A 25,254-nucleotide genomic window follows, 5' to 3' on the forward strand; every position below is an offset into this window, starting at 1 on the left:
TTGGGCACTGTCACCCCCCACAGGGGCCACCTCCCTGAGTGGTTGGCACTTACTTTCCCTGAAGCGGCACATGGACCTGCCTTTCCAACTTCACCTCCCCCTCGTGTGCTATTTCTGGAGCAAAGGGAGATAGTTTGGGTTTTTTCTGGTACCACCTTGTATTTGGGTTTGAAACCCAAAGTCATCCCATCATTGACTTCTTGGAAAAAAACAAATAATTTATTCTTAACCAAGAATAACTGGGTAATTCCCAGGTTTATTACTCACTCCCAAAATTATTAAGAATGGTATATAAGACCAGAGGAAACCTATCAAGTCATCACTTTGTCTTTAAATTATCTTTGTCAGATTCACAGAAAACATACGGGAACTGAATAAAGAAAAGGTTGAAAACTGGATAGAGAAGTACCTGAGACTAGCGAGACTGCTTAGCAAAGCTTTCTCAAGGTTGGCACCATGGACTTCCAGCTGAATCCTGCGTCGTCCTGGGAGACCGTCCCGTGTATTGTAGGATGCTTAGTGGCATCTCTGGCTGCTACGAACAAGACACCAGTAGCACACCCCTATCAACCCCAAGTTGTGACGAGCAAAACTGTCTCCAGACCTTTCCAACCATCCCCTGGGAAGGGTAGGAGTTAATCACCCCCATTGAGAGCCACTGGCCTAGAGCTTCCAATTTCTCCACTTTTGTGCTGAATGATGCAATACAAGCTGACCTCACTGTGCCTCAGTTTCCTCATTGGAATAATGATCCTCCCTTTTGTATGTGGTTAGGAGGATTTAATGAATACTACTGTAAACTGTCCAAAGCCGTGTGGGGATCAACATAGGCCCTCAGGAACTGTTAGCAGTATTTTTGGAAATACTACTCCAAAATATAACACAAGGCTGACGTGGCTTGTATAATGAAGTTAACTCTCAAATAGAGCTGAGATTTCACAGTATTTTGCCGTGTATAATATATACATTGTTGCCCAAATTTTTGAGGGAAAACTAAGGATGTGCATTACACACAGATAGTGTGGCTCCGGAGCGGGGAGCCCGGCAGGCTCTTGGGGCTGCTGTACCCTCCCGCCTGAGCCTGCCGGTGCACAGGGTTCCACCTTGGAAAGACCCAGGATCTGGTGGGAGCGGGTGGGGGGAGGAGTGGCCTCTGTCAAGAGCTGCAATCAGAGGAGTGGTCTGTGGCGGGGCTGGTGAGGTGGGCCACAATCCATGCAGGGTGAGGACCAAGACCTGAAGGCAGGTCACACAAAGGGGACTGAGACCCCCACACAGGCCTTAAGGGGCCACCTGGCTACCTATGGGCTGAATTTCTCCAAAGCTCCCACCCCACTGGCCGCATGCATGGTCATCTCAGCCACAGCCCCCAACGTGGAAGGGAGGGAAGGATTCCCGGGAGAGAGAAGGGGGCAGCCTTCATAGAGCGAGTAGCTGTGGGGGTGGGGGGTCCAATCTGTACATTGACCAAGGGAGTGTTAGCCCCTCCCAGATGAGTCTCTCCCACCCAGCCAAGAGCACCCCACTTTCATGAGGGGCGTTTTCCTAGAAGTTGGGCCCAAAACGTGGGTTATGTTATGGACAGAAGCACATTTTGCACAGCAAAATATGGTAATACTGAGTTTTACGTACAGAATATTCCCCAAAGGAACCGAGCAAATATCTGGTGAAAGAATCACATGAATCTAAAATGAGAGTCATAGCAGGTAACAGATTTTGTGAGTGCTCACTGGATGGCAAGTGCTGCGCTAAAGGTGTCACGTATCTTTTCTCAGTTTATACTGAATACAAGGTAGGAACAAAATCACGTTAGTCCCATTTTATAGTAGCTGGAATTGGGCTCATAGGGATATAGCAGTGTTTTTCAACCTTTTTTGTCTCATAGTGCACTTGAACCTACAGGTCAGCTTCTTTGACACACTGAAATGATGTTGATCCAAAAAAAAGAAAGAAAGAAAATACTTTCTGTGCTTTGAACTTCTTTCAAAAATAATTTCATTAATGAGCTTTAAAAATGTTCATGGCATACCAGTGTGCCAGGTTGAAATCACTGGGATAGAGCAACTGGTCCAACCAAGGTCACCCAGCATGGAACTAGTAGAGACAAAGCTGGAACCCAGCCAGTCTGGTGCCAGAATGTGTGCTTACATGTTACCTTTTATCATCTGAACACAAGATGGGAAGAGGCTAGGAGAGGTAGGAACTGAGGCCTAGAGAGATTAGTGACTTTCCAAGCTGCACAGCTAGGCAGAGGCCCAGAAATTAACTGCTAGTTACTAGTGACCTGTCATCACCTTTGTCTTGCTATCTTGTTTACAAATGTCCATGTCACAGTAAATGTACCAGGACCATCACTTTCTTTCTTTTTTTTTTAATTAATTAATTTATTTTTATTGTTAAATCATAGCTGTGTACAGTAGTGCAATCAAGGGGTACGATGTGCTGGTTTTATATACAATCTGAAATGTTCTCATCAAACTGTTCAAAGTAGCCTTCATGGCATTTTCTTAGTTACGGTAGATAGGCATTTGTATTCTGCATTTAGTAAGTTTCACCTGTACCCATATTAAGATGCACCGTAGGTGTGGCCCCACCCATTACCCTCCCTCCACCATAACCTCTCCCCTCCCTATAGCACAAGACTATGGGGAAAGGGCCAAGGAAGGGGCCATTACTTTCAATATGCCTCCTAAGGTCTTTCCTTCCTAGAATGTTGCAGTTGTAGGCCGTAGAATCAATCCCAATGCTCTTCTCTACTCTCTTTGAGGGGACACGGCTCACTGCCCCCTTCTTTGTGTGGTCCATTAGCATCTTCAAAGATTTCCAAAAGCAGGTACTTGTGTAGAACTTGCACAAAATCCAAACAATAAAAATTATCTTAATTCCCAATTTGCAAACGGTTTCAAGGAAACCTGTTCAATTTCAGGACTCAAAGCAAGAAAGAACTACAGACCACTGGAGCAAGGATGTTAACTACTACTTTTGTAAATTTAGCCATAACCACAAGCTCAAGGCACGACTCATTCAGCACATGACAGCTAATACTGCCTTTGTACTTTAAATGTGCCCATCCAAACCTGATCCTGGTGATATCTCTATGCATTGGAAGTTTGTTGGGTAATAAGAAAATCTCCAGCCAAATTTCTGAAATGCTTACTTAACAAACTTTCTGGATCTCACTGAGGCGCTGATGTAGCAAGAACTAACTACTACTGGAAGAATGAGGAGTAACGTTTTGCATAATCAGGCTGCAAGAGAGCCACATTCTCATGGAAAGTACACATTCGGATGCTGCCTCTGGATCTCATAGGTGAGGGTAGACTAAGAACTCAGCTCTGGCACCTCACTCCTTGCCATTCCAATAGCCATTCTTTTTATTCTTTCTCACTGGTGGAACCCCAAATGTGATCGGGTTTGCAATGTGCCCAGCTAAAAAGAGCAACGCAAGTTTTGAGATAGAAACCAAGGTGTTCTGGAAGGCTTTTCCCGATCTGGCCTGGGCACGACTCCTTATTCTTTCTTCTCCACTTTCTTTTTTTGCCTGGAATGCTGACACAGTGACTGAAGATGTGTTCATGAAGACCAAACCATGCACCAAAAGTGAGCCTGTAGGAAGATAGTGGAAGGTTAAAACAAAGTCAGCAAATACGGCCAGCCTGTTTTTATATTTCTTTAGAAATGGGGTCTCCTTCTGTTGCTCAAGCTGGAGCACAGAGGCATGACCATAGCTCACTACAGCCTGGAGTTCCTGGGCTCAAGTGATCCTCCTGCCTCAGCTTCCCCAATCTCTGGGATTACAGGTGTGAACAGTGTGTCTGGGCCTGGTGGCCTGTTTAAATCTAGACTGCAAGATGAATGGAGTCTACATTTTTAAATGGTTGGTGGGGGGAAGGAGTAAATCAGAAGAAGAATATTTTATGACATAAAAATTACATGAAATTCCTTTTCCACAAATAAAGTTTTATTGATATACAGCCATAGCCATTTGTTTACACATTGTCCGGGCTGATTTTGCACGACAAAGACAGACTCAAATAGTCGCAATAGAGTTTGTGCAGCACACAAAGCCTAAAACTCTGAACTTTTACAAAGTTTGCCAACTCCTGCCAAATAACATCCTTGACCACCCAACTCTACACTTTTTGTTGTGCAAGAAAAATAAACCCTTTGCTTATATAATCCACTATTTTTCAGATTTTATGTCTCTTGTAGACAGAGGCAATCTAATCGGTGCACAGATGAGTAAGATGTGACGAACTTAAAGAACCAAGAGGCAGCAATGAGGAAAAATGTCTGGAGAACACCCTACAGGTCTCAGGGCTCTTAATTTATTTTCGTATAATTTCCTAGGAACTTTAAACTTGTGTTGGAATAGGCTGCATCTCTAAAACTAGAGAGGAGAGACGAGATAAACACTTTAAAGGATAAGTCTCTACAGGACTCAGCAGCCAAGTAGATGGACAGAGCAGAGGAGAAGGTGCAGCAGAAGACGATCACGACACCTCCGTGTATTTGTTAACTGTCGCTGCAGAACAAACACTCCCAGGAAACACCTACCATCTCGTGTTTGCTGTCACTCAAGAAGCCGGGTGTGATTGAGGCCTGGTATGAACTGAAAGCAGTGGGCTGCAGATGTACGGAAAGAGGAGCCATTTCCAAGGTCATTCATGGGGTTGTGGCTGGTATTCAGTTCTTCACGGGCTGCCTGGTTGAGAGCTTCAGTGACTCACCGGCGGGGAGCTGGAGGCTGCTTTCTGTTCCTTGCCACGTGGTCCTCTCCATTGAGTAGCTGTCCATGTGGTACCAGCTTCACCAGAGTCACCCTGCAGAAGTCACAGTCTTGTTTAACATCGTTTAACGTTATTCATGCACAATATCCCAGGACATCTGCTGTATTCATTAGAAGTGAATTTTTAACCCCAGGTCACACTCAGGAGAATGGGCTTGGGCAGAGGCATGGATGCAGATGGTGGGATTTGGGGGAGTCTGCCAGAAGCTGCTCACCTTACTCAGCCATGTGTTAAAAACATTCGTAGGTTATTTTCACTTGGGTCACTCATGCTGTGTGTCTTGGGACCTGTTGTGAACACGAAGGAGTAGACCCATAGCCACAAGGGAATGCAGTAGAATGTCATTCCCTGTGTGGAGATCCATGCTTCCAACAGGAGAAGACACTGCCCCCACCACCCTCCAAGTCACAGGGAACTCCACCATCCTGTCCTCTCTCTTCCTTGGAGTACTTCATCCTGTCCACACAAACCAGAAGAGAACAATTCTCACCCTGTCTCCTAGACATTTGGAAATGTGTTTCCCGTGGGTGGTTTATTTACCCTTAGTCTTTAGTCTTAAAAGCCTTTGTGACTACCCCCCACACCCTGGCCCACATGTGAGCTCAGAAACACAGGCTAGCTTTCCCAGAGCACCTCCTGCTAATAAAGGCGAAGGAAGGGTGTAAGGGAAGGTGCCTGAGCCCAGGTCTCCTCTGCCCTAGGGTCTTCCCTCCTCTCCTCTTCAGCCTTCCTCCTCCAAAACAGGGGTCCCTCACCCACATTCCCCACTCAGTCCTAAGATGGCTCAAGAGGTCACTTCTCAACAAACAGACTTCAAGATGATGCCACAGTTAACCAGCAAGGCTTTGCAAATCTGACTCTTCCAAACGTGTCACACTGGTTTGATCTTGGCGGAAAAGAGCCCCCATCTGAATGCTCCTGGCCTTGTCCTCCCACCTCATTCCCATTTCTAAGGGGACACTTCAGCTTCCCTTTGCCAACATGAACCAAAAAGGTTAATCGAACTTCCAAAATGGGACCTAGGGAGTTGGAAACATGGCATCATGCCCTGCCTGCCTATTTTGCAAATTTTAAGACACTGGGCTTCAAAGAGCTGATGCTGGTCTTTCATCTACCAAGCAAAGATGCTTTTAGTGCATCTTTGGCAAGTCTCTAGAATATTCAACAGGCCTAGGATACTCTGTTATCAGACTTAGGCAGTTAAAAAGGGAGTATGAGAAAAAAAAGAAAAATATTTGATTTTCACTTTTATACAGATCCATTTCTGGTTTAAAAATTAAAAAATAAATCAACAGAGTCAATAAGAAAAATATGCATAAAGTTATACATACCAAATAGTTGCTTTTTACGTATATCTTTTTTTCTTTAAAGGCAACTCTATAATGTGTCTGCAGGCCACCTAGAAGAGCACGTCACAGGGGCAGCTACTGGTAGACTGGCTTGCATGTGGACACCATACCCTGGAAAAAAAAGAAGTAAGGGACAAAATTTTGAGGATTAACAAGGATAATACTTTTAGGGGGCAATAATGTAGGCACAAATTTTATCCCAAAATCTCTGGGCCCTAGGAGGGCAGAGGTAAAGAAGACATTGAATTTCCTGGTACCTATCTCTGATCAGTGAAGACAGAAGCTTTTTAATATGCCAGAGGAGTGGGAGGCACCTGTGGCTCAAAGGAGTAGGGCGCCAGGCCCATATGTCAGAGGTGGCAGGTTCAAACCCAGCCCTGGCCAGAAACTGCAAAAAAAAAAAAAAAAAAAAAAATATATATATATATATATATATATATATGCCAGAGGAGGTTGGCCAGCCAGTTGCCTCCTGTAAGGAAGTAAGGAGTATGTTTAAAATAAATTAATCATAAAAATAAATGAACAAATGCAAGACTGAATATACAAATGGACAATGGCCAGATCGTATATCAGAATAAACTGCAACCCATAACATGGTGCAACTTCCCATGAAACCGAACTTCTCAGCCACAACAAGCCCCCAGGAGGCCAGCTGGCTGGAAATCGAATTTGTAGAAAGCCAGACTAACCCCTGTCTCTAGTGACAATTTGGGAGCCTAAACAATATGTTTTGTAACAAAAAGCTCAAAATGTCCAGGACTTGATTAATAACTGTATTAATAAGGTTTCTCTAAAGAAATAAAACCAATAGGATATATTATGTACATATTAATATTATACATTAGTACATATATGAGGAAATTGATCATGGAAATTGACTCACACACTCCTGGAGGCTGAGCAGTTTCATAATACACCATCTGCAAGCCGGGAATAAGCAAATCTGGTCATATGGTTGTAGTTCAGTGCAAGGCTGAAAGTCTGAGAACCTGGGGAGTGGTCCCTTCCATCTCCTGCAGCTGTGGTGCAGGTACTGAGTCCAAAGGCCTGAGAAGCAGGAGCTCTGAAGTCCAAGGGAAGGAGGAGGAGATGGATGCCCCAGAAGAGAGTGAATTTACCTTTCCTCTGCCTTTTTGTTCTATTCAGGCCCCCAACAGACTGAGTGATGCCCACACACACGGGCGAGGGTGATCTTCTTTACTCAGTCAAATGCTAATCTCTTCCAGAAAAATCCTCACAGACACACCCAGAAACAATCTTTTACCAACTATCTGGGTATCCCTTAGCCCACTCATGTTGACACATAGAATTAACAATCACAATAACTGACAGCTTCTCTAATTTTTGTGCCTGCTTCCAACTTAGGACCAACCAGAGAAAACCAAACATGCCCACTAACCAATCACATGGGCTGCCTTGTCCTAGGGAGCCACCCCAGCTGCCCCAGACCAACAGCCTCCAATCAGGACACAGGTAAGTTGTGCCTTTGCCAGCTGTGAAACTTTCCCCTGCCCTTCCTGGCTTGAGTCTCTCTGAACACAGCTGATGGTGCCTGATTCCCTTGCTACAGCAAGCTCTGAATACATGGCCTTCACTTTCCTTGTGTGAGAGGTGGTCCATTTTTTTATAGATAAGCGGATTATAAGAACTAAGGTACACTTCAGGGGCATAATTTAAAAAAACATCTCTACCAAGAGAACCTCCAGAGTGAGACCTTGGCTGTGAAAGAGTGTCACTCTATCACTGTAACCATGTCCTTGTCTGTATTCCCCAAGCTGGAGGCAGCCTCAAAAGGAAACTGAAATTGGTTCAGTTGTTGGAGGCTTTTGGTGTGTCTTCAGCAAGTCTCATGCTCCTTAGCACCTCTTATAACAATTCTTTTTGAGTTCTGAATATTAACTTCCACAGTGCATGTCCTTTGTTAGTTTATCCACCTTTATATGTGTTCCTTCAGTGCATTCTTATAGGTTTATTTTCACTCCCACCTTGGAGATGCCATCAATCTTCCTCCACGGCTATCACCCCTACCTAGTACTTTAGACAGTGCTTTGCACACAGAGCCATTCTGATCACTACATTAACTGACTTTTAGAAATCTGTTGTCTTAGAAGCTTTTAAAATAAATGACTCTTACAAATATGTAATCTTTATTTGTTTTAACCAGGGTAAGTCTAACATGGCTTGACACAGTGAATTAAAACAATTTCAATACACCCTAAATTTAGGCATTTGCTGGTTTAGAGTTTTAGTTAAGGAAGAACTAGCTAACGCTAGAACAGATAAAATGCTCCATCTCAGTAATTTCAGGGATTAGCTATTTCTTTCTTTCACATAATGGTCATTCCATCTTTAGCACAAGGGTCCCCAGGTTACCACACTGGTCTGCATCCAGCCAGAGAGGAAAGACCACTGGAGGTCCTAAGTAGGAGGAGTGAACACGACTTGTATCACATTTCATCATCCAGACCTCAGCACATCCAACCACAACAGGCCTGGAAAATGTGATCTAACTCTAGGCTCAGAGGGAAGAGAGCATGGGTTTGGTTAGAGGCAAACCAGTTTCTGTCACCCTTGAGGCACAAAAATCTCTGCCATTCAAACCTCCTTGTAAACATCTTTCCCCCAGCCCAAATGCTTGGCTTAGTGTCTGGAAAATTAGCACAGGCTAAGCTTTCTATTAGATTCTTCATATGTCAGAGCACCCAGGAAAGCTCCTGGCCACCACTGCTTCTTACACATGAAGGACGCTAACAAGGGCAGTGGCAGCAGCAGAAAATCCTTGCATATTGTTCCTGTCTTTTTAAAAGAGCACTGTGCTTTAATTTTATTGCTTCTAGTAGTGTTGTAGCTTTTCATGAGTCAGTGAACTAGCTAATTGGCTACAGCACTGACTGGGTCATAGAAAGAAGCACTTAACCAAACATTAGGAGACCGCCGTTCTCTGGAGTAGGAGCTTCCGAGGGTGAAGGGCATGACAACGCAATACCACATGCGACAGTTAGGACGAGGGAGACAGTGACATTTTAGAAAGGGAAACTCTGTGGGAACACTGAGATCTGTCTCACAGAGTCATTAAAACCATAAACTCCCACATAGCTGGGTTTGGGCTACAATTAAATTATAGGAAGAGTGGGACTTTTGCTTAGTATTCTGTGTCTTCACCGTTTTCCATTTTTTATATACAGCCCAAGAAAACATGATGAAAAGAATAATGGAGACTTCAGTTCCAATGCAGATCTTGATTTATTTTGACTTATTTGCAAGGTCTAGCAAAATGATCCATGCCTTTCAACAGGAATGACGTGTTGAGATGCAAAGGATGCTGTCCCCTCCACAGACAGTTGGCCACGGCCTGTCCCACGGCCTCTGTCCCATGGCCTCTGTCCCACCAGCTCTGTCCCACGGCCTCTCTCCTGCTGCCTCTGTCCCACTGTCTCTGTCCCGCTGCCTCTGTCCCACTGTCTCTGTCCCACTGTCTCTGTCCCGCTGCCTCTGTTCCGTGGCCTCTCTCCTGCTGCCTCTGTCCCATGGCCTCTGTCCCACTGTCTCTGTCCCATGGCCTCTATCCCACTGTCTCTGTCCCACTGTCTCTGTTCCATGGCCTCTGTCCCACTGTCTCTGTCCCGCTGCCTCTGTCCCCTGGCCTCTGTCCCACTGTCTCTGTCCCATGGCCTCTGTCCCACTGCCTCTGTCCCATGGCCTCTGTCCCACTGTCTCTGTCCCACTGTCTCTGTCCCGCTGCCTCTGTCCCGTGGCCTCTCTCCTGCTGCCTCGGTCCCACGTCCTCTGTCCCACTGTCTCTGTCCCGCTGCCTCTGTCCCACTGTATCTGTCCCGCTGCCTCTGTCCTGCGGCCTCTCTCCTGCTGCCTCGGTCCCACGGCCTCTGTCCCACTGCCTCTGTCCTATGGCCTCTGTCCCACTGTCTCTGTCCTGCTTCCTCTGTCCCGCGGCCTCTCTCCTGCTGCCTCTGTCACACTGCTTCTGTCCCACGGCCTCTGTCCCACTGCCTCTGTCCTATGGCCTCTGTCCCACTGTCTCTGTCCCGCTTCCTCTGTCCCACGGCCTCTCTCCTGCTGCCTCTGTCCCACGGCCTCTGTCCCACAGCCTCTCCTTGCGGGCCTGCTTCAAGGAGAGTGAAAATCTGAGTCCCTTCACCAGACTGACAACTACTAAGCTTTGTGGCCATTTCTACAGAAGTGAAAATTGAAAGCCAGGCTGAATTTGAATTTTCCCTGGAGTTCAGCAAAAAAGTAAGATCTACTTTCAGGCGATTCACAGACGAAATAAGCCACAGAGTAAAAATGGCGTAGCAACTTTTTAAACAAGAAGATGAGCAAGATTTGTGAACGTGGCTCAAATACACCCATCTGTTTTCAGTCACATTCAGCTGAAGATCTGCTGTCAATTCTCTGCTGGTTGCTGGTTGTGTTTTCTGACGCAGCTTTCTCCGCCTCTGCCAGTGACCAATACATGCATAGCCCAGTTAATCCGGCTCTACCGCTTCCCCCTTTCCAGACCACAGAACATCCCGATTGAACTACATGGTCTTAGGGCAGATATTTACAATATTTATCTTCTCTTAAAAACGGGTATGCATAGGGTGTCTTTTTCTTACATTTATCTCTATTATTTGCTTTCTTGTATTGCCAGGGTCTCTACCCTCTCCATTAGCACTGATAAATTGCAGTTGGTTAGAGTTCAGTGCCTTTTCTAGTGAGTTAAGTGCAGTAAAATAAGCAGAAAAGTGGCAAACAAGGCCTCAGGGTGACATCAACACCCAATAATAGCTGATTTTGACCCCTGATACTTTTGCAGATGACTCTGCCTGAGATTTTTCAATTTGAGGTAATGATGCTGAACACGTGTAATGTGAGAATTTGGATTAGAAGCAACAGATGATGATGATGGTGATGGTGACAGAAGGGTTATTCTTGGATAAAAATCTAGGTCTGTGTGGTCAGGGCTAACAACCCAAGAGCTGAAGTGAGACTTGATTCAAAGTTTCCATTAGTAAAAAGAACATGTTTTGAGGTTTACATTTTAAAAAATAAAAAGAGCATATTTGACAGTATACTTAGAAATGAGGGACCTGGCGTCTGGGTTGAAGAAATCATTCTATCCATAGCTCTCTGTTGGCACCTTTACTTAGAGTCCTCAACCTTTTCAGAACCCCTTTTGTTTGAGTTAGAATGTTAGAGCCCCTGTCTTGGGCCTCCTGCAGCTGATGGGCTATCTGGCTGTGACTTCATATGGGTACAACCACAAGGACCATTGCCACGCAACGTGAGGAACTGCTCTCTTTATCCAAAAAGAAATTAGGTTTCTAATTTCTTAGGAAAAAAATCCAGGTTTTTTTTTTCTTAAGTTTTATATAAAGAAATTACGACATCCTCACTCTGGGATGGGGCAGTGAGACAATGGAAATTAAGGAAGGAGTTTACACCAGGGGCTACAGAGAGTTTGGCCTGTTTGGTCCCTTCCCTCCCCTGCAGGGACCAAACATAGTCCCCACTGACCCTAATCCCTAGTCCCTGGACCCTCTCTCTGTCTCCAATTTTACACATCTCACTCAACTTCAATTAATTCCTGCCAAACAACTCTGGAAACTGTGTAGAGTTGTGTGTAACAGCCCCAGAACCACTCTCCTCTTAGAGCTTTGCTTATGCCAAGCGCAGTTTAAGCAGCCCTTCTGACCGCCTTCCTTCCATGTCTCCCTGACCGCCACAGCACCACACCACAAAACCCCAATGGCACACTGATGAAGACCACGTACACGCTCATGCAAAACTTGTACTCCTTTCTGGTCTCACGAGTATATTCTCTGTGGATGTTACTGCTCATTTCCCACCCTTTTCAACTCCCACCTCCCACATTTTAACCTCCTAGATGGACTCAGTAGCCTCCAAGAGCCTCGGTACCCTCCCTCCCATCCTTCCATTTCTAAGATTCTAAGGAAGAGGAGGTGACCCTCTCCTCCAGGCCCACACTTTCCTCCTTAGCTCCCATTCCATCCTCACCCCTTCTCAGGGATCTGCCTGGGCTTCCCTCCCTGCACCTCAAACTTCTCCCACTTGGATACTTTCTGCTCTTACTTTCCCTCCCTTCAATCAAAAGGAAGAAAGTGAAATGAAATAAAATCTTTCTCTGATGCAGACATGTTTAACTCACTCTTTTTCACTCCTCTTCCTAAGCTAGAAGCCAGCCCCTATAGCTCCTCCCTATCCCACCAACTGATAGTCTCCCTTTCTGCAGAAATTATCTGCCAAACACCTATCCTTCTACAACGTTTTCCTAAGTCAGATCATCAGAACATTTTATCCTTTCATTGCTTACTGAATTTTGATTGCTTTTTACGATTCGTACTGAGAAGCCACATGCATACAGTAAAGTAGACACCATAAGTGAAAAGGTCAGGTACACGTCTGGGTACAAACCGTAGGCACCTATGCCCCAGCACCCAGACCAGGAACTGGACCAGAACTCCAGACCTCCTGCTCGTCATATGTATGAAACTAAGACATTTATAGAAAGGATGAGGGTGAGCTGTGACAGAGAACAGGATCAAAAGATGAGACTAGAAACATGTGCATTGAAAGGCTTCCATACCTCGCTGGGAAGTGGTCAAATGGATGAATGGAGGAATCCATGAACTCACCGAAGAACTGTTGTTTAATTTACTGAGACGATGGTGTCTGAGTAAGGGATCCTATTTTAGTACCAATGCTAAGGCAGCCATATGTCCTATCTTTTCCAGCACTCTGCTGGTTTAAAATATTTTGCTTTGTCAAACCATGTGTCAGAACACAGACCAACTTAGGGTCAGGAAAATGTTACTTCAACCTCATTCCATCTCATGCACCATATTGTTTTTTCTAAATAAATGGAGTCATGGTTTCTGGGTGGCAGCCTGCACAGGAAATAACTCTGATGTATAAGTATGCAAATCATACTTATGAATATTCAAGTATACAATTCCAATTAAAACCAGAGCCAAAAGCCTGTGCCGCAGGCAGTTAAAACAGTCTCCCCACAGCTACATTTACTTTATTAACGTGTTGTAGCCTAAAGCCTAAGGAAAAAAAGGATTAGTATTTTGTTATTGCCTTGTCATTTTGCCTCTCATTGAGTAGATTTTTTGTTTTGTTTTGTTTTGTTTTGCTGTCTATTTATTGAAGTAGTATGGACTTGGCTACTTCAATAGCAGAACTTTTAGCCACTTTGGCCAGTTCAGATGCAATTCTCATAGACTCAGGGGCTTCATGTGACTCGGTCTCGGCAGGGAGTCAAATGCCAGGAGACCCAATTCAGTCAAAAGGAATTTAAGACAAATTTCAAACTTTAGGTTTGGAACAACTAGCAGTTCCAATTCACAACCCCCATCCACAGCACTCCCTGCAGTTTGTGCCCACCACAAGCATCCTCAACCCTCTTTCTTAATGAGATCACTGTCCTTCTTGGCTTTAATTCCACTTGTCTACAATTATTTGCAAGGAGTCATTCCAAGTAAGCTCAGCCTAATGAGCAACAGGTTTTCCTATGCATTGAAACAATTTAAAAAGAATCCTTTATACAAATATATTACATGCTTATGTATTAAATCGTGTAGAAAAGGACAAAGAGAGCAGGGGAAAGGCCAACAGCGTTAGTGAATAGATAGTGTCTTAGAAGTTTCTTATTGTAACAAATGAGAAATGGGGGTGGGGAGGGAAGTCAGTAGTATCTACAGTTAAAACAGAGACTTTATGTGGCTCTGGGTTTAAGCATTAGGAAGAAGAAAAAAGGAGAAAACTCCATAAAGACCAAGAAAGGTTTTATTGTGTGCGTGGAATAATAATTTGACATAGTACAAGAGGAAGCAAGAAGGCCTTAAAGATGCACTGTCTGGAGGAGCCCAGGAGTGAGTGAGTGGTCAGCCGTCCTTCATCCGTTTGCCCTTCCTGTTAGCAAAGCCTATCAATTCTACCACCTCTTTTATTTTTGTCAACGTTTCCAACACCTTCTCAATCACTATTGCTCAAGATTTCAGTTTCTTTCTTTTTTCTTCACACCTCTACCTAGGTATTCAACAAAACCTGCTAATATTTCATTCAAACGGGTTCTCAAATCGGTTCCCCTTTCCTTATTCCTAAGTATCACTATCCAATTTCAGACCCTTCATACTTTACTCCTGGTTGTTCCTACTTTTTACCTTTACTATTTTTTTTGCTAATTTTTACTGATTTCTTTTGCTAATTTATGAAGACAATTTATATAATAAGAATTGCACATATTTAAGATATATAATGTGATTCATTTTGATATACGTGTGTGTGTATCCGAAAGGTAACTCAATTCAAACTTTTTTTTTTTTTTTTTTTGAGACGGAGCCTCTCTATGTCATCCTCAGTAGAGTGCTGTGGCATCACAGCTCACAGCAACCCAAGTTTCTCTTGGGCTTAAGCGATTCTCGTGCCTCAGCCTCCCAAGTAACTGGGGCTACGTATGCTCACCACAATGCCCAGCTATTTTTTTTTTCCAACTTTGAATTGCTTTTTATTAGTCATTGATGACATTAATTAATCTAGGAAAAATCTCTTTGCTTAACATTGTTAATTACCTAGTTGACACAGAGTACTGTAAGTACCAACAAAAACTGTAAGATTTAATAAAATGATAAATAAATAAATAATAAATGCTTCGGAATTTTATTATTAATGAGTTGGTTTGTTTTTAAGTACTTTTAAAAGCCTTTCTTGTCTCATAATTTAGGGTTTGTCTGATCCAGGTAATTACCATGAGTTTTGTCAATTTTTGGCTCGTTTAAAGACAAATTATCAGCTGGGAGAATTAGTTATGGTGAAGGAATACCCTGAAGTTATCAGATTGATAGCTAATTTTACCATTACTAGTCTACAGGTAAGTAAAAATACATAATATTAAGCTACAGTCAGTTTTAAAACAATTTCTTGGTAAGGGTTGGTGGAGACCTTTTTTTTTTTTTTTATTGTTGGGGATTCATTGAGGGTACAAGAAACCAGTTTACACTGATTGCATTTGTTAGGCAAAGTCCCTCTTGAAATTGGTGGAGGATTTTTTTTTTTTAAACATCTCTTAATTTGAGTAATTTGCTGAACATGTTCATTGTAAAGTTTTAGATGAAAAAGTTCATTGTTAACATTTATAATAATAAAAGTTGAGAAGCTACTTAATATCTAAAAAGTGAAAAGTGAGTTGAGAAGCTATAGTAAAATCTATGTGAGGAAATGAAAGTATATTTTTACAGGTCGTATTGTAGAAAAGCTCTTTTTATAAGTTTAGGGGAGAAGATATAAAACCATATTTTCCATGATGTTGACTCTGAAAAATATTCATGGAATAATTAGAAGGAAATACAGTAACATTCTAATAGTTATCATCTCTCAATGGCAAAGTAATGAGAGATGTTATTTCTTCCTTTTTTGTGTTTATAAAATTTGGCATATGAAGTGTTTGTTATATAATCAGAATAAAAGTTGGTTTTAAAATAGATGTTTAGTAATGTTATTTTAAATAGCTTTCGTTTTATTTTTTTGTAGCACTGGGAATTTGCTCCTAACAGCGTTCATTATTTATTAACTCTGTGGCAAAGGATGGTAGCATCAGTTCCTTTTGTGAAATCAACTGAACCCCACCTGTTAGACACTTACACACCAGAAATCACAAAAGCCTTTATCACTTCTCGGTTGGAATCTATTGCCATGGTTGTGAGGTGTTGAAAAACTAATTGTTTCTGTTGTATTTTTATCTTTTATATCTTGGAATTTTTCAAGATTAAGGTATAAATTTGAAATTTACCCTTTTTAGTGTACAGTTTCATTAGTTCTTTTAAGTGCATATGCTATAAAATACAGAATAGTTCCATCACCCCAAAGAGTTCTGTTGGATTCTTTTGTAGTCATTCCTTATCCTCATCCTGGCAATTAAAGATATATTTTTGTTTCCCTGTAATTTTTGCATTTTCAGAATTTTGCATAAGTGAAATCACATAATATGTAGCTTTAGCCTATTTCTCAATATTGCATCAGGAGTTCTCTCCTTTTTATTGCTAAGTAGTCCATTTGGTGGAAATACTGTGTACTGTTTATTTACCTATCCACTTACTGCTGGACGTTTGGATTGTTGCTGGTTTTGCCAATTGTGAATAAAACTGCTGTAAACGTTCCTGTACAGATTTTTGTACGAACGTAAGTTTTTGTTTCTCTAGAGTAAATACCTAGGTTCGGATTCCTGGGTTGCATGGTAAGTCTATATTTTACTTTATAAGAAACTGTAAAACTACTTTCCAAAGTGGCTAATAACCATTTTGCATTCCCACCAGCAATGTATGAAAGATTCAATTTCCCTGCATTCTCACCAGCACTTAATATTGTTAGTTTTAAACAATTTTAGTCGTTTTGATAGGTGGTGTGGTACTTTATTATATCTTTTCCTTAATGACTAATAGTATCGAGCATCTTTTCATGCACTTACTTGCCATTTCTGTGGATTCTTTAATGCCCAGCTATTTTTTGTTGCAGATGTTATTGTTGTTTAGCTGGCTGGGGCTGAGTTTGAACCTGCCAGCCTTGGTGTATGTGGCTGGCGCTGTAACCCACCAACCCAACCTGGAAATTTTCCTTGTGTCCTATGCCATAAATTCTTCTCTCTCTGACTCTACAATCTCCAGGCAACCAATGGTCTACTTTATACCAATATACATAAATTGTCATTTGCTACAATTTCACCTAAATGGGACCACTCATCATGATAATTTTAAGATTTACCCATGCTGTTGCATGTATTGACTGTGAGTGCTCATTGTATGGCTGTACCACGTTTGCCCATTTACCTGTCAATGGACATATAGGTTGTTTCCAGCTTGGATCTATTACAAATAAAGCTGCTATGAGTGTTCATGTAAAAATCTTTGGGTGAACAGGGCTTTTACCATTTCTCTTAGTAAATACTAAAGAGTAGAATAGGATTCAGTTATATGTTAGTGTATGTTCAAATTTCTAAGGAACTACTGAAGTGTTTCTAACCTGGCTATTCCATTTTACATTTCTACAAACAGGAATAATTGAGTTTCTCTACATCCTCACCAACTCTGGGTCTTTCTTTTATCTAACACTGGGTAGTAATAGCCATGTTACTGAGTCTGTAGGGGGCATTTCACCATGGATAGAATGTGGATACCCTGCTGGTTGACAATGTTGAGTATATTTTTACGTGTTTATTAGTCATTCCTGTATCCTTTTTTATAACATGCCTCTTCACATCTTTCCCCCATTTTGTCTGTTGTTGGGCTGTTGTCCTGGTTTTTAGCTTAAGGGGTGTTTATTTTGCTTTTGTATATTCTAGGCATGTAGTTTATTTGATGTAAGTGTTGCAAATATTTCCTACCAGACCGTATGTAGCTTGGCCGTCACCCCTGGGCATGGCAAACCTTTGTCCTTTTTCCTCAAGTCCTTCAAATAAGCAAATACTTAGAATAAGCCCTGGAATGGTGCAAAGAGAGGGTTGAACATCTTCCCAAACTTGAAGGGAGCCCCAGCCCTGTGTCTAGGTCTACACAGCATTTCTGGAGCTTCAGCAGAAGTGCCGTTGGAAAGAACATTTTTCATGAGGCTATGGAGATATCTCTTTCTTGTCAGATAGTGGAGATGATACTATGCTATCGAATGTGTGGGCAGACGTAAGAGATGTAGCAGATGGTTCTGCCTCCGCTGTTGTCACTGGGAGGGGGACACTGCCAGGAGGTGGATGACAGTGTGGGTGGAAGGAGAAGGTGTGTTGACACTGTGTTTGAGAGAGAGAGCTCTCAGAAGGCAAAAAGACTGGAAATATGTTTGCTCCAGAGAGAAAAGAAACAAAGCCACAACAACCAAAAAAGCCACAATTAAGAGAGGGGTCAAGCTGCCTGTCTCTCTCTCTCTCTCACACACACACACACACACACACGTGTGCGCGCACACACTCACATACATATGCACACAGAGGCGGGGGCAAGGACACAAAGAGAAAAAAATAGCAACCTGCTTTCTGGTTTTCTACTGAAATCATCTGAACTCTAGATATTATGACTTGCCTGCTTCCTTTGAATCCTAGAGGAAACGTCCAAGACAAAACCTCAGAGAAGATAAAAAAACACCGACCCAGGGGTCAATGAGAAAACAGCCCAGAAAAGTTCCTTATGTCTTAAGGCAAAGTAAATAAAGCCAAAATCATTTCTCTAACTGGTGGTGTGGATTTACTTAGAGATTTCTTAGTCTCTCTGAACACTTGTTCACTTAATCCTCTGGGGTAAGCAAAGTAGATGGATATGGGTTTTGCCATCAGACAGGCCCAGATTTAGTTCTAGACATAGATGTTCAAATAGCTCTGTGGACTTTGTTAAATTTCTTAACCTTAATTTAGTATATCTATTCATAGGATTATTGAGAATATTTAATGAATCAAATATATTCATTTCTTAAAATAGATTTTAGTACAAAGTAGATGCTCACTGAATTTTGGCCACTCTTTCTACCCTGGCATCGACTTGCCCTTAACAAGAATGTTATTTGGAAATTTTATTCCTTTGATTGAGCATCATAAATTCTTGGATTTGCCTATGGCAGGCAGGAAAGGCTTGGCCAACAAAAGCCACATTCCAGAAAATTAATAGGTATTACCTAATCTTATGCATCCATATTTTTGCCTGGTATTTCAAGAAACTCTGTGCCAAAAAGTAAAATCATAGAAAATAAAGAAGCCCAAGGTTTTGGTCTACTTATTTCCCTTCTAACCATGTGATAATACCTACTTTTTTAATTTTGCCAATGTGCCAGCATCAAACTAAATATTATACTTTAATCTTTATAATAACCCCAGGATGTAGGTTTAATTATTATTTTTCATTTATATGCAACAGACAAGGACTAAGAGCTAATTTTCCTAGGGGTGTTCAACTTCAAAGCCTGTTGTTTATAATATTATTTCCACATGTACCACATAGCTTTTAATTTCTGACTTTTATTTTTAAATAGTTATTATTATTGCATCTTTTCTTGTGTGCTGCTCAAATCCATTTGGGGAGTAAGAGCATTTTCAGTTATAAATAAATATTTCCAAGACAGAGAAATTATCAGAAACACAAACCAAAGCTAGAAAAAAGCAAGCGAGGCAATCAGTGAGCTAGACCCAGATGATAAAAGCCCTTACAGGAAAATACAACCTATAGACACAACTGTCAGTCCCAGGCCTGATGTTTACTGCCACAAGCTATGCTTTTTAGGGAAAATAATACAGGGCCTATTTTTCTACACAAAATATCATGTAAGGCCCCCATCATATGCTTAGGAATGAGATTATTAAAAAGGAGAAATTTGAGAAGTAAAATAGATATACAGTCTAGAAAGACTGGAAATGCCTGAGGTTCTGTCTCCTGAATAAGATAATGTCTAGAAAAGTATCTGCCTTCTGTTTCTTCTTCCTCGGTTGATACCAAAAATGATATCATCTTGTTTCTCCCTCGTAAGGCCCTGAATGATCCCTTCTGAAATGTAAACAGTCCTGGGAGGGCTCACAAAGTTCTATCCATCACAGAGAACTTTGTGATTAAAAAAAAAAAAAATTTCCTCTCTCAGAATAGGGGAGCAAAAACAGGCCTGCAACCCTGTGAGCCCCAACCCCAACTTACTAACAAGAGGGAAGAACTGCCTCTCAATTTTGCCTGGAGTAAGCACAGAGATACTTTTGTCCTGTCTGAGCTGACAATCTTCACCCCTCCAGCCTTCAAGGAAAATAGGCCATCACATGAAGGGCTACAGAGTTTCTATTTGCACAGCAAGACACTGCCAACTACTTCAAGTGTGAGTAGGATGGACATGGTTGATTTGGCTTTGCTCCCCTGTGATATGTGAGTAGGCATTTTGAAGATTGACTAGAAAGGGCAATTCTACATAGTGGCCACAGATGTTCTTGCATCTAGTTATTCTGGTACACCTAACTCAAAAGCAAGGAAACTAAATGGCAACATAAACGCACTTGAGTATATTTGTTGAAAGTAAGTTTTAGATGGATTTCCTGCAAAACATGATTGCAAAAAAAGAGAGAAATATTTGAAAGGCAACATATGAAAATATATTAGAGGATAAAATAATTGGAACATAGCTTCAAGAACTTTCATAACTGACCAGTAGAACTATGAGTGAGAAAAATAACTATTGTTTTAAGTCTCCAGGAAAGAGTATGGCTGCCCATCCCAAGGAATTATGGGAGAACAATGGAAAGAATCAAGGAAGCCAAAAGTTGATTCTTTGAAAACATCAACAAAACTGGCAAACTTTTAGTTAGACTGACTAAGAAGTGAGAAGATGAAAATAACTAAAATCATAAATGAAGGGAAGGACCACACAACCCACCATACAGAAACTAAAGAATTATAAGAGAATACTAAGAACAATCATACATCTACAAACTAAGATTTAGAGGAAATGGAAAAATTCTTAGAAACACACAAATTCCCAAAACTGACTCAAGAAGAAATAGAAAATCTCACCAGACATATAACAACAGAAGAGATTAAATCAATAATCCAAAACTGCTGTACAGAATTAAAACTGCTGTTCAAATCAAAATCAATAAAATCAAAGTTTTATTTCTGTACACCAGCAATGAACAATCTGAAAAAGAAATTGAGCAAATAATTCTATTTACTATAACCTCCAAAGACTAAAATACCTACACACGAATTTAACCAAGGAGGTGAAAGACATGTCCATTGAAACCTACAAAATATTGTTGAAAGAAATTAAAGATAATTTTTCGAGAAGACAGCCATGTTCCTGGACTGGAAGACTATGATGACAATTCTGCCAAAAGAAGGATCTGCAGATTACTTTCAATGTCATATAAAATTTAAATAGCTTTTAAAAGCTATGCGAACTTGGAAAAGGCAATCCTCAAATTCATATGGAATTGCAGGGGAACTGAGATAGCCAAAATCATCTCCAAAAAAGAAAAACAAAGTTTCAAAACTTACTACAAAGCTACAGTAATTAAAATAATGTGGTATTGGCATAAGGATAGACATATAGATCAAAGCAATAGAATTGACATTCCATAAATAAACCCAATAATTATATTTAATTGATTTGATAAAGTTGCCAAGACCATTCAATAGTCAACAATAGTCTCTTAAGCAAATAGCCCTATAACAATTGGATAACTACATGCAAAAGAATAAAGCTGGCTTCTTCCCCCACACCACATACAAAAATTAATTCCAAATGGATCAACAACCTAAATGTAAGAGCTAAAACTATAAAACTGTCAGAAGAAATGTAGAAGTAAGTCTTTGTGAGTTGGCGATGAATTCTGAGATTTGACATCAAAAGAAAATGAAAATATAGATACATTTGATTTCATCTAGATTAAAATAGATAAAACTGACATTGTCAAGAAAATGATAGACAACTTATAAAATGAGATGAAATATCTACAAATCATATATTTCAGTATGGTCTAGAATACAGAAGGAACACTTATAACTTAACAACCAAAAGCAAAAAATTCCAATTAAAAAATGGGCAGTGAATGTGAATAAACATTTCCCCAAAAGGATATACAAATGGCCAGCAAGAGCATAAAAAGATATGCAACTTCAGTGGTCATCAGGGAAATTCAAATCAAAACCCCAGTGAGATTCCACATCACTCACACTTGGGATGGCTAGATTAGAAAACAAAATAAAGCAAAAATTTAAAAAAGGAAATAACAAGTATTGATGAGGTTATAAAGAAATAGGCATCAACGTTCATTGCTGATGGGAATGTAAAATGGTGCCACCACTGTGGAAAATAGTTTGGCAGTTTCTCAAAAAGTTAAACATAGAACTTTTATAATCCAGTAATTCCTCCTTTAATTGTGTGTGTATAAATAAAAACTATGTCTACACAGAAACTTGAACATGAATGTTTATAGCAGCATTTTTTCATAAGAGCCAAAATGTGGAAACCACCCAATATTCAACACACGATGGGTAAATGAATTGTGCTCTCTACAGACAATGGAATATTATTCAGCCATCCACAGAAATGATGTACTGAAACATGATACAATGTGGGTGAATCTGGAAAACATTATGCTAAATGAAAGAAGCCAGGCACAAAAGGTCCATATTGTATGATTCTTTTTATAGAAAATATCCAAACTAGACAAATGCAGAAAGATTGAAGGTAAGTTAGTGGGGAGCACTTAGAGGCTGTGGGTGTCATCCTGGAGTATGGCAAAGTCTTGACACTAGAGAGAGGCGGGCACAGCCTTGTGAATGCACTAAATGCCACTGAACTATACACTCGAAAAGGTTTAATTTTATATTGTGTAAATTTCACCTGATAAAAATAATTGATGAATCAAGAAATAATAATATGGTCATGTCATCACAGACATGAAGGTAACCACAGCAACAGTTGAAAGAACCCAGGTGGTTGCCTCTAGTGACTAGAACTTGAGGGGAGAAGAGAGACATAGCTGGGACCACAGCTTCTTATTTTAGCCTTTTCAAACAATTTTACTTTTGTCTTAACTATGTGCATGTATTACTTTGATTTTTTTTTAAAGTGTTGATTATTCTTAAAAGATAAGCATTCCAGGATGCTGGAGATCCTGGCAGTCATAGGGATTCTCAGGAGGAGAATGGGCCCCTTTTTAACACACACAGGAGAATAACCCACTCCCAGAAACCTCTGCAGGAGAATCCAAGGCTGGCGGCTGCCAGGCAGCTTGGCGGTTCTGCGCCACATGTCAAGCTGGCAGTTGATGGAATCAGCTCTCTGTGGCCTTTGTCCCACAGCAACCACCCGGCTCCAGGTGCTAAATTCATTGCCATCATCCCCATGGTCTGAGTCTGGATCCCTTCCTAAGGTTCCCTCACGTGTCCTCACATAGCATGTTTTGAGTCTGTTCCAAAAATATTTCAACACCTTCCGGATCATAAACCACATATCCAATCCATCAGCCAGACCTGTCCAGCCTACTTCCAACATGTGTGTCCAGTGGGCTGTCAATTCACCATCCTCACTACCAACAGTCCCACCACCACTGCCACCACCATAACCAAGTTACTTACATCTGGACAAGGCAGAAGCCCCCTGAGTGCTGTCCCCACCCACACCCCACCTCCAGCTCAGCCTCCCCTCACCACCCACAGAGACCCTTTACCAGAATCCAATCCCGTCACTTTCTTACCTCAAACCTTTCAAAGCTCTCTCTTCAAAGATTCCCTAAGTTCTCCCCATCGCTTACAGGGCCCCGAATTGTCAGGTCTCACCAGTTCATCACTCCTCTCTTTCCGCGCCTTCTCTCCTCACCTCCTCACCCTGGGATTGTCACACATGCTCTTCAGTCCCCTAGGAGGCTCATCCTCATCCCTCCCCAGCCGGCTCCTTTGGGTCCCAGGTGAAAGGACGTCCGTTGGAAAACTGTAGTCCCCACTCCTGCTCAGCCTCTTGCTTTTCCTTAGTGACACTCAGCCTGATTTTTTTCTTTTTCTTTTTCTTTTTTTTTTGAGACAGAGTCTCACTATGTTGCCCTCGGTAGAGTGCCTTGGTGTCACAGCTCACGGCAACCTCCAACTCCTGGGCTTAAGTGATTCTCTTGCCTCAGTCTCCCAAGTAGCTGGGAGTACAGGTGCCCACAGCAACGCCCAGCAATCAGCCCGATTTTAATTAGACTGTCTCTGGCTATTTGTTTGATTTTCTCTCCCACTAGCCTGTATGCTCCATGAATAAAGGAAGGGCTAGAGGCATTTGTGAGCTACTGTTCTTCATTACTTACCACACGTTTGACGCACAGGAGGTGCATCGTGGACAGCTGCATGAAGGAAGGAGTGAGAAAAAGTCATCTGCCTTCTAGCAAGAGGCTTGTTAACATTTATAGGTGCATGTCTACTACTTTACAAGTAAAATTAACATTTTTTATTTTTAAGCTGCTTACAAATCTTAATGAGGATGAATAAAGGCATAAATCACAATGCCCAAAGGAAGGAAACCCATTTTAAAAAATGAAGAAGAACACTTTAAAACAGGTTCCTCACTATTTAATGCAGAACAGTGCGTCTGCTCCAATTGCAAGTCGTAGTTTGAGAAGTGATTCTGCTGCAAGTGTTTTTAATAAAGAATTTATTCAAAAGTGTTAAGACCCCGTGGTAACGCTATTTTTGAACTTCAGAGCACAGTCATATCATCCACACAAAGTTGGAGCACAAAGACTCCGGCACTACGTGGCGTGAGTTTGAATAATTCAGCAAGCTAGCTGGAGCACTCTGCTCGGTCACTGCCAGAATGCCGTACACATAAAGCAAAGTGGGGGGTTTCCATGGCAATGGTTTTTACCAGGAGCATTTACTGCTCAGCTCCCTCATCTTTTCATGATCCTTTTTTTTTTTTTTTCTGGTTTCATCAAACTGCAGCTACACATTAGCGCTAAGGTAGAATTTGACAAGACTTTTCAATAACATGATAATTTTCCAGAAGAGCAATCCTGAGCATGTGGCTGCAGCACAGGCCAGGCACGAGCCCGCTGTGCCGTCCACGGCTTCAACCACGTGTGTCCCTCCACCACTCTGCATTTGCACGCTGAGGTCTCCTTTTTGGAATGTTTTCACGACAACCTGAGAGTCACCTCAAAATCAGGAAGCAGGAGGTGTAGACAGTCATCTCTCCAGACGTCAGAAGATTGAGATGTCTTACCCAAAGTCTCACAATGTCGAATCCAGGTCTAGAACTAGGTTTTTCAGCTTCTTGTTTTCCTTAAGCTAACACGCCATATGTGCTTGCCACTGCTGGGCACCGTTCTAAGTTCTTGGGGATACCACGGATTTGTAAAAAGGATAGCTATGACTACTTTCATGGGGTTTACACTCTGGTAGGCGAAGATACAGGTGACAATTGTAAAGGGGGCGAGATAGCTGTGTGAGTAAGGAAATGAGAGAACTGCCTTGCGAACACGTCTGGGAAGGGCGCCCGAGCACAGCCATAAGGCGCTGATTCAGACGCGAGCAACTGAGGGGTGGTATAAACAGTGCGACAGTGGCGCTGGTGAAAAAAACCTGCTAGACACATATTTTGGA

The sequence above is a fragment of the Nycticebus coucang genome, chromosome 15, assembly GCF_027406575.1.
Source record: "Nycticebus coucang isolate mNycCou1 chromosome 15, mNycCou1.pri, whole genome shotgun sequence".
Lineage (NCBI taxonomy): Eukaryota > Metazoa > Chordata > Mammalia > Primates > Lorisidae > Nycticebus > Nycticebus coucang.